Below are 8,770 nucleotides of genomic sequence, written 5' to 3'. Positions count from 1 at the left end.
ATTTTTCCTTGAGGGGTAAAGGTTCTTTGATTATTAACAAGCCTATGATATTAACCTCTTTGTTCTTCACCAAAATTTCCAGAACTTTCCTTAAAATATTTTGGTACTGAAGATACTGTTTATTATGCTATTAGTTTACTCTTTCAGACAGCCTGCAAAGTTATATTTATTTTAATTATATAAAGAATTGTTAGCACTTTTATGGAGGTAATTATTATCATTAGTACATTATTGTATTTTGGGAATAATGAAAACATTGTTGTTTCTTAATGATAGTACTTACCTTCACCAAATGTTTTTATGTCTCACCCCCAGACTAGGCTAACAAGTTTGTTTTTGCAGAGTGTCTAGCACAAATGCCTTTAGATATACTGTTTACTTCTCTTGTATTTTTAAAGAGTTTACATTTTTAATAACCCTAATTTACTGAGGGATAATTCCCAGCAGCGCAGTCAGCATTCATTATTCATATTTCCTATTCTAAGGCAGATGGAGTTGTGTAAATCTAAACATGTGATTATGGCTTCCCTGGTGGTGCAGTAGCTAAGAATCAGCCTGCCAATGCAGGGGACAGGTGTTCGAGCCCTGGTCTGGGAAGATCCCACATGACGCGGAGCAACTAAGCCCGTGCGCCACAACTACTGAGCCTGCGCTCTAGAGACAGTGAGCCACAACTACTGAGCCCACATGCCACAATTACTGAAGCCCGTTTACCTAGAGCCCGTACTCCGCAACAAGAGAAGCCACTGCAATGAGAAGCTCACGCACCGCAACGAAGAGTAGCCCCCGCTCGCTGCAACTAAAGCCCACGCACAGCAATGAAGATTCGATGCGGCCAAAAATAAATTAACTTAAAAAAAAAACATGTGATTAGCACAGTCTGCTTTAGCGATAGATGATGTGCCAACCTAAAACCAATGATCCTGCTCACGTATATTCTCATTACAAAGAGAATCACCTTCCATAATTCTCTGAAACATCAATAATATGGTTTTCCCTTAGGAAAACACATTGTGGTGTTTGGATGAAATCAAGCTGCTCTAGGGAATTACCTGGCAGTCCAGTGGTTAGGACTTGGTGCTTTCACTGCCAGGGCCCGGGTTCAATCCCTGGTTTGGGGAACTAAGATCCCGCAAGCAAAAAAACAAACAAAAAAAAGATAGAAAGAAAGAAAGAAATCAAGCTGCTCTATTTTCATGGCAATTGATACAAAAGTTTTTCCAAGCATCCTTCTTTGATTTTGAGAAAGTGGGCAAATGTGTACCCATCTCGAGACAACTGGCTACACACCTCTTTAAACTTTGCCTAATGAAGTTTTACAGGGAAGTCAGGTAGCCAAGTGTGCAGCAGCAGCCTGCCCCTTTATAGCTCCTCCCACCTCACAGGTGAACCAGTCCAACCAAAGGCAAACCCAGAGATGGTGGGTGGCCTCAACTCCCAACAGCACAGGACTCACACAGGCTGCTCCACACCCACATGCTTCTGTTTGTTCAGTGACCTACCCCAATACGTATTTCTTCCTCCTAGTTTCCTGTTGATTTGGGCCTTGGCACCTTGTTTTACCAGATCACCGGCCTTGTAATCATCCTTCCAGGAAATGCTTGTGCCTTCTTTCCAGGCTCAGCATTTTTTTGTATTTTCTGCATGGCTATTTTGACAACTCCAGAAGGCCTGGTGAGCTACATTCTGAGCAGCCAAGAATGGTCCCCACCTTTTTCTTAGAGGGTCCAGTGGAGGACACCAAAGAGGAAAGCCTAGAAGAAAGGTATTAGATCCATAACAGTTTCCATAGAGAACATTTGCTCCAAAAGAAACAGCAGTGCACAATGCAAATGGTTTACTTTATATATTTACTGGGGTGGGTATAAAATTCATGCAGTAAGGTGTGTAAATTACCTCATTCAAACTTGATGAATTTTTACACATGTATACACTTGTATAGCTAGTGTCCAGACTGAGATATAGAATGTTCCCTTGTGTCTCTTTCCAGCCAACCCCCTTAAAGCTAACCTTTACTGACTTTTTTCATCAAAAATTTCTCCTTAAAAGCTAAGTTCTCATAACTCATCCAATCAGTCATTTCTGTGCTCACAGCACCAAGTAAAATGTCATGATCATTTCTCACTCACAATAAATTTAGCTTTTTAAGTATTGTAATAAACAGTATTTATGTAACAAATTTTCTGCTTAATCCCGGCAAAACTGAAATTAAGAACTATACGTAGTTTTTCCCTAATTTATTTTGCCATAAGAAGGATTGCACTTTTGGCTCATAAAAATGGGAGAAGTTCTTGGAGCCAGTTGGGCTTCAGAATTTAGAAACTTTGGGATTTGGGAAAACATTATAAGGGGCATATACTATATGTTTTATAATCTCCTCAGTGGGATCTGGGGTAGTGCCACAAAACATTCTTGTTACTGAAGAGAAACGTGAATATTTACATTATGTTGGAGAAATGAAGACTATAGACAGCCTTGTGACAAATTCTTATTTGTCACCAAATAAATTCTGGCTCCACCAAAATTACAAAATCATGGGGAAAAAAACCTTCTGGATTCCGGAATTATGGATAAGAGTTAGTGAATTTGTAGGTAATACATTATTTAAGGAACTTTTCTAAGTCAAGATTTGCTCTTGTGCTCTTCCACAGAGCTTTCTAGGTAACCCAAGTTTAAGAGGTAATCGCTTCTGGGAGTATGTCTCTGTTTGCCAGATGAGATGCTGCCTGATTCATGAATAAAGCCAATTAAATCTTCAAATTTACTCAGTTAAATTTTGTTTTTTAACAGATTAGAGACAGCGATGGGCTCCAAAGTGAATTTCCGACAGCTGGGGACAATGAGAAACACAGGTATGGCACCCAAGAACTCTTTGAGTTCATTGTCTTTCTTTCTCATCATTTCTGAGGGTTGTTGAATGAAAACTTATTTCCTGGTATAGAGGAAACCGGTCAGCAGTTGGGGAGAGAGGGCTCAGTGCAGGGGTGCAATGGTTATCCTCAGAAGCGTCTCACCCTAGCAACCTGCCTATCTCGCCCACCATCACACAAAGTTAGCCCTGCACCCATGACCTCTGACCAATCACATGGACACAGGACGGAATAGACATGCAAGAGGAGATCTCATGCTTGAAGATGCCTGCTCTAGAGCTCTATTACAAAATTCAAATCTAGTCTATTTCAGGTGATATAATGGTAATGGCAATGAAAATAATCAATAAACAATCCATAATAGGAATAGAAAAGAGTTTTATTTGTGCCAAGCTGAGGACTATAGCCCGGAGCCACAGATTCGAGAAGGACTTGAATTGTGTTCTGCCAGACTACAAAATGGGGGAGGCTTATAAAGGCAAAACCCACAAAGTTGATAAGTTGTTTGTCAATAATTAGGATTGGAGCTGGCAAGAAGTTAGGGGGCTTATTAAGCAAGGATTGGTTGGGGTTTGAAATAGTGGCAGAGTTACAGGAGAGACGTTGAGACCGTAATGTTGCAGCTGGCAGCTGCTAGCAGACATCGTTTTGAGAAGGGCTGGTGGTGTCCTTGAGTCTGATTATAGTTCAGAAAATTCAAGGGCTTCCCTGGTGGTACAGTGGTTGAGGGTCCGCCTACCGATGCAGGAGACATGGGTTCGTGCCCCGGTCCGGGAAGATCCCACATGCCGCGAAGCGGCTGGGCCCGTGAGCCATGGCCGCTGAGCCTACGCATGCAGAGGCTGTGCTCCGCAACGGGAGAGGCCACAACAGTGAGAGGCCCGCGAACTGCAAAAAAAAAAAAAAGAAAAGAAAATTCAAGTTCTCAGTAATGCAGGCATGTGTCTGAAACCATATCCACAATGGCCACTAGGCTCCATTTTGAATGCCTGAACCACAGTTACCCCATTTTGATTTTTTTTTAAACTTTTAAAAAAATTAATTAATTTATTTTTTGGCTGTGTTGGGTCTTCGTTTCTGTGCGAGGGCTTTCTCTAGCTGCGGCAAGTGGGGTCCACTCTTCATCGCAGTGCGCGGGCCTCTCACTATCGCGGCCTCTCTTGTGGCGGAGCACAGGCTCCGGACGTGCAGGCTCAGCGGCCATGGCTCACGGGCCCAGTCGCTCCGCGGCATGTGGGATCTTCCCGGACCGGGGCACGAACCTGTGTCTCCTGCATCGGCAGGCGGACTCTCAACCACTGCGCCACCAGGGAAGCCCTGCCTTGCCTTTTTTATCCTTTACATCTTTTAGTTAAAAACTATTATTACTATACTTTAAAAGCACACGAACTCAATTACAGTAAAGAATTTTGGGTGATAACATTTTCTGAAATAAGAATGAAGAAATATCCTCTAATATCATAACCGTGGGTGAGTATAGATGTATTAAGGTACGGTCCTGCAGCTTTCAAGATGACAATTGAGGGTTCCAGTGCTTTTCTGAGAGGGAACATTGAATATATATTTATGGTGACTGTGATTGTAAGGATCATTAGTAAATTCCCTGCAGGCCAAAGTGTGTCAGCAACCGTGGAGAGTAGCAAAGAATTCGGCAGAAGAGCAACTCTTAGACAAACAAAAATTGCTCAGTAGCATAAAGCGTTCCTCAAGTGCGGAGGCTTCGCATTTCCTGGGTCCTCCCTCTTCTGCTTCTCTATTCTCCTGGCGTGTATCCCGCTCTTAAATCTCTGCAATCCTCTCCCTGCCTCCACTGGCTGTCCAGAACCGACCCAAAGTCCCAGCCTTCCTCTCTTCTCTGGATCGGAGACTGGTACCCATCGACACGCCCCACCCCACCCCATTCCCGGCCTTGCCCGCGCCTGCGCAGAGCCTCCTCTCGCGCGAAAACGCAGCCATCACCCCCAACTATACCGCCAGCCGCGGGAAGGCGAAGTCTGCGGTAGCCAGCCCCAGGTCTTTTCGTGGGGCGGCGGTTTTCGTCTTTATATCCGGACTCCCCCCACCCTACACGATCCCTCTCTCACTCCCTGGGGTCGGGCCCTTAAGGGCAGGCACCTGGCCCTAAATGAAAACCTCTAGCCACCAAACAGAGGAAGGTGCTGCGAGGCTTGGAACGCGGGTGCGCCGGTCGCAAAACCTCAAAGCGGAGCCCCGCCCCTTAACGCTGGCTTTCTGCCTCCGTATTGGTCTGCGCGCCCGTCAGTCTCCCCCCATGGGGCCGCGCCGGCTGTACTCCCTGTTCCCTCTTCTCAGTACGCGGATTTACTGGTTGCCTCGGCTAGTATCCATCCAACCCAGTCATTCCGATCCTGACCTGGAGCCGGCTCCGGAAAGCCTCGAGAAGGGGAGGGCCGAACTCGGCCGGAGCTGAGCATCGTCCGGGTGGGCTGCGGGGCCGCGGCCTCTCCGCCGGCAGCACCACCTGTCGCCTGGCTAGACGTCGGGTAAGGCTCCGCACGGCTCGCAGCTGCGGGCGGCCTGCCGCGGCGGGGCCCGGGCGGGAGTTCCAGGATGGGACCGGGCGCCGGCCTCCTCACCCCGGCCCGGGGAGCCGAGCGCGGACCCGCCGCCGGCCTCCGCGCCTGCGGCCCTCAAGGTCCCAGCTTGGCGGATGGGAGGGCGGGGTGAAGGGAAGGGGTTCGTCGAGTCCCGGCTGAGACCGTGGGGAACGGTGGGGTCTCGGCACCCCCTGTTTGACCGTGGGCGGCTCTTCCCTGGCGCACGGTTTGGGGACGCGACTTCCCGGTCGAGACTCGCTCGTCCCAGGGCGCCCCCCCTTCCCAACCTGGAGTAAGGCCCTGCGGCTTTCTTAACAGGAGCATCTCTTACACCCTTTACTCCCGCGCCCCTTAAAGACCGATTTTGTCCCTCCAAATCCCTTTATCTAATAGTTCTCTTTTTCTGCAGGGATGAATTAATGGCAGGAGTTAGGCATTTTGTGTGTTGTGATTGTTCGTTGCTTTAAAGGAAGTTTGTTGCAGGCTAGAAAGTTCTAAGATTGGAACGGTTCTGTCCATTCATGTGAAATGACATCTGTGGACCAGGATTGGCAGGTGTTTCTTTGACGCTGGTGATAATCCATTTCTGCTTGTGTGGTGTTACACTGAGGTCCTGGATTTGACTTTCTTGGTTCCGAAGATAATTCTAGAAAATTTCCGTTTCCGTTTGGTGAGAAGCTTAATCAAAATAACAGATCTTAACAGAAGTGCTTCCTTACAAAACGTGTTATCGCATATCTGTTTGATTTACCTTCTTAATGTTTGTGGCAGTCACTTCAAAAGGAAACAGTTGATAGCACTGTTATTGCTTTTAGTGTTGCAACTGATAACATGGAAGCACGTATTAACTGTTAATCAGGAGCCGAGTGCTGTTTTCTGCAAGAATTATCTCAAAGTAATGCCCTGAGGTTGGTACTCTTTATTATCTCCAGGTTACAAATGAAAATTAGAAAGGCTAAGTAACTTACCCAAGATCACAGGTTTTACGTGGCAAATTCTGGATTCGAACTCAGGCAATCTAACTTAATAGCTCCAGCCTCCTCTTAAGCTTGTATGCTCCTTAAGCATTCTTCATGCTGTAAAGCTAAGTGCAGTGTTGTGCTCCTAAGTTTTGATCTTTAGTTGCCAAGCATTCTGGAAATTAGAGAAGAAACAGTCATTACCTTACAACCCCCCCCATACACAGCTATGTGTGTGCGCGTGTGTGTATATATATATATATACACACACTATAGTAGTTACACAAATGATAGGTAAATATATATTGTGTAACTACTATAACTAGTTGAGTTGTTATGTTACATGGTTTGCAGAAATAAAGGAAAAATGTTTAGTGTTATCTTCTAATAGTGGACCTTTAAATAATCAACTGTGAGCAATGATTTATAATCTGTTATCTGGTTCTTTTATGGTAGCTATAAAGACTTATTTAAAAGTTAGGCATAGGGCTTCCCTGGTGGCGCAGTGGTTGAGAGTCCGCGTGCCGATGCAGGGGACACGGATTCGTGCCCCAGTCCGGGAAGATCCCACATGCCGCGGAGCGGCTGGGCCCGTGAGCCATGGCCGCTGAGCCTGCACGTCCGGAGCAGTGAGAGGCCCGCGTACCGCAAACAAACAAACAACAACAACAAAAAACTACTACAACCTACCATCCCCATCCTTTCAAAACAAAAAAAATTTTTTTTTACCACCAAAAAGGGAGGAAGATAATTACAACATGAAAACGAAGACAATAAATTTAGTATTATGAAAAACTATACGGGGGCTTCCCTGGTGGTGAAGTGGTTGAGAGTGCTCTGCAACAGGAGAGGCCACAACGGTGAGAGGCCCACGTACTTAAAAAAAATAAAATAAAATAAAAATAACTGCATGCGTTACTTGAGTATTTCATTGCAAAATTCATATAGTTATATTAAAAAAACCAAACTATACTGAAACCATGCACCTCAGATTGGAACTTGAACCCATGTGGCCGGGACTCAAACCTGGCCAAAACCCAGATTGGGATTTGAACCCACGAGGCCAGGACTCGAACCCAGGGAAAACCCACAGTCTTCCAACTGAGATCACACACCTGGTTTCAGGACTTAATGAAGCTCAGGTTCCTGATGTCTCATCGCAGAAAGAATTCAGTGAGAGACAAAGTGATAGGTAAGAAGTGGATTTATTTAGAGAGAAACACACTTGGCAGAGGGAGTGTGCGCCGTCTCAGAAGGCGAGAGGCCTTGGGAGAAATGCACTCCACAAACAGAGCGTGGGCCATCTCAGAAGGTGAGAAAGGCACCGGGGTATGGGGTTGTCAGTTTTTATAGTGGTGGGTAATTTCATAGGCTAATGAGTGGGAGGAGTATTCCAGCTGTTTCAGGAAGGGGCGGGGATTTCCAGGAATTGGGCCACCGCCTACTTTTTGATCCTTATGGTCGCCTTGGAACTGTCATGGCACCTGTGGGCTTGTCATTTAGCTTGCTGATGCGTTACAACGAGCTTCTACTGGGGCTCAAGGTCTAGTGGAAGTCGACCTGTCTACCATCTTGGACCCATTTGGTTCTAATCCGTTTATGTCATGTACTTGGGCTATGTCATTCTTTCAGAGGTTGTGCCCTGCCCCCTTCCCTCCTATTTCAATACTAGTTATCCTAGTTTTTCTCATTTGGTTATAGACTAGTGAAAAATGTGTCTCAGACAGACACCAATTCAGAGACCACTTGGGAATGATTGGGTAACATAACTGATTCCAAGCTGGTAATTAGCTGCGTCCAGATTCAGACTGACTGCAGAGCTTGTGCTCACTGTACCTAGTCATGACCTCTCTCTAATTTTGGTCTCTATTACATTGAACTTCTGCTTTCTACCCGCCAGCTAGGGGGCCAGGGAGAGTATTCTCCAGCAGTCAGTGGCCTAGCAGTTTCAGTCCCAGTCCAGTTTATAAACACCACCCAGAGAGTAAATTCACTAACCCCCAGGGCAAGGCAGGATGAATGACACACCAGAGGGAGAAACCACAGGCATACCTCAATAGCCAGGAAACTCAAGTAAGCAGCTTGAGTTTTCATATTTGTTCAAAATGGGAAGCCCCACCTTATTTTGTTTCCTGTTTTTACTTCACTCATTTTTACAGTTCCTCCATCCTGTCTGTATAACATGAGGAGTTAGGTGTGGGTGTTCCCCATTTTGTCCTGTTGCCTCCAGCTGCTGTTAAGCCTGCTGTCTGTCTGTCTGTCTCTCTCCTTAGTCCTTGGTTCTATTTTTGGCAGAGATTGGTTTTTCTCAAGTTTTTTAACTTATGCCTACTTGTTTTAAAGACAGTATTAAAATTACTTTTTTTTTTTTTTTTTTTTTTTT

General features: G+C 45.6%; 1 protein-coding gene across 2 annotated transcripts in view; it reads left to right on the top strand.

Annotated features, from left to right (window-relative positions):
• The first annotated feature begins 5,127 nt into the window (after positions 1-5,127).
• Positions 5,128-8,770, top strand: part of ME2 (malic enzyme 2) — a 54,880-nt gene continuing 51,237 nt past the window's right edge. Inside the window, exon 1 of one of the 2 annotated variants that reach the window (XM_007465568.1) lies at positions 5,128-5,374. The gene's annotated coding sequence lies outside the window, so the exon portion shown is untranslated. The remainder of the gene's footprint in view (positions 5,375-8,770) is intronic. The other variant, XM_007465569.1, reaches the window with a different exon arrangement.

The sequence above is a fragment of the Lipotes vexillifer genome, unplaced genomic scaffold (genome assembly GCF_000442215.2).
Source record: "Lipotes vexillifer unplaced genomic scaffold, Lipotes_vexillifer_v1.1 scaffold36, whole genome shotgun sequence".
Classification (NCBI taxonomy): Eukaryota; Metazoa; Chordata; class Mammalia; order Artiodactyla; family Lipotidae; genus Lipotes; species Lipotes vexillifer.
This window is presented reverse-complemented; position numbering and strand designations above follow the sequence as displayed.